At 37.4% G+C, this 1804-nt stretch overlaps 1 protein-coding gene across 4 annotated transcripts in view; it reads left to right on the forward strand.

Annotated features, from left to right (window-relative positions):
* VEZT (vezatin, adherens junctions transmembrane protein) overlaps nt 1-1804 on the forward strand; it is a 62710-nt gene that overhangs the window by 53999 nt on the left and 6907 nt on the right. The gene's annotated exons all lie outside the window — the stretch shown is intronic.

Here is a 1804-nt window from a genome sequence, read left to right on the forward strand (position 1 = left end):
GGAGCCGGTCTGTATGTGGGATCCGAACCCTCGGACGGGAGCGCCGCCGCGCTTCCCAAGCGGCGCACTATCCAGTGCGCCACCGGGCCGGCCCGTTTTATATTTTTTACATTTATTTATTTAGCTCCTCTGTAATTTATATTGGTGTTAGATATGAAATATGGATACAACTTAATTTTTTCCCAAGTGGCTAGCCATTGTCATAACACCATCATTTCCATTCTGGTTTTAATTACTTTTTTATTTCTGTTTAATTCCATTGATCTATCTATTCCAGTTCTACAGTTTTAATTATTTTAGTTTTATAATATGCCTTAGTAGCTTATTGACTAATCCTCTTTTTCATAATTATCCTCCCTATTCTTGCTTATTAATTTTTTGTAAGATCTTAGAATTAGCCTGTATAGTTTCCTCCTTCCCCCAACATGAGAAAGTTCTGATGGTATTTTTTTAATAGAGGGAGAACCGGCATTTTATTATTACTTTTTATTACTGTTGTAAATGAGATTGTTTTTTCCATTATCATTTAACTAGTTTCTATTAGTTAAATTAAGCCTATAGATTTTTTTTTAAATTACTATTTTAAAATGTTTTTTTTTTTTTCCTTTTTGTCTTTTTTTGTGTCCGGCAACGGATCGCAACCCTCAGCATCGCGCCCGCACCAGACCGGGACCGGCAACGGGATCGCAACCCTCGGCGTTGCTCCCACACCTCGCTCAGCCAGTGAGCGGGAACCGGTCTGTATGTGGGATCCGAACCCTCGGCGGGAGCGCCACTGCGCTCCCAAGCGGCGCACTGTAGCAGTGCGCCACCGGGCCGGCCTTAAAAATGTTTTTTAAAAAAAAATTTAGACATATTTTTAGATAATGAATGTAAGTATAAATATGAGAGAAATTCAAACAAAGTCTTCTTGTTTTTGTTAGGGTGTTTGTTGGTGAGTAATTTTGTTTTTCCACCTCAAATAAGGAAATGCAAGCAGATAAGTAAGTCTGTTTAGGAAGAGAAAAAAAAAAGATATTGTAAACTCTTTCCTAAAGTTGAAATTTAACGAGAGATACACCTAATTTTTCCTCAATGCCATATTGATATGCCAATGTAAAAGTTAATCCAACTACGTTCAACAGTGTATACCTCTTGCTCACACAGAACTGTTTAAGTTCATTGTTGAGCTCATATGGGTGGTCAGTAGATTTTTATAAAGTGAATTTCATGCTGGAGCTGGCTCTCCAGAGATTGTTAAGTATTCAGGAATTTTGTGAACCCGTTTAACACCATTGGTAGCTTAAAATTGGCCGTGGTGGGCATATTTACACCATGGAAATTGGAAATCACAAGTGCTACAAATTGAGTTGTTTTGTTTGTGAGTTAGATTACCAGCACACTGTTTAATGTACTTGTTTATTGCTATTAATAGTATCTTGGATTTGGGTGTTCTCCTTTTCATTCAAAGAGCTCAATATGTAGTGTCAGTATTGATGCAATGATATCTGTGTTCTGCTAAGCAGGCAATAATGGAACTATTTTGAGCATGTAATCTGTTGTAGGCATTATTCTAAGCATTGATAAGTACTGTTATTTTCACCACTATTGTCCAGATAGCTGTGACTTAAGCTAGAGCTGGGATGTAACCGGGTGTGTGTAACTCTAGAGCTCTTAGCCACCATGCTATTACATCTCTCATTAGTGCTACCTACTGAGTTACCTTGGTATTTGTCATTCAGCCATCTTGCCTACAGACAACTAACCTGTCATCTTTTTATAACATTTCTGAAATACTTCTTGTTTCCTTTAAAAAAAAAAAAAA

This window comes from Galeopterus variegatus, unplaced genomic scaffold (assembly GCF_000696425.1).
Source record: "Galeopterus variegatus unplaced genomic scaffold, G_variegatus-3.0.2 Scaffold6058, whole genome shotgun sequence".
Taxonomy (NCBI): Eukaryota; Metazoa; Chordata; class Mammalia; order Dermoptera; family Cynocephalidae; genus Galeopterus; species Galeopterus variegatus.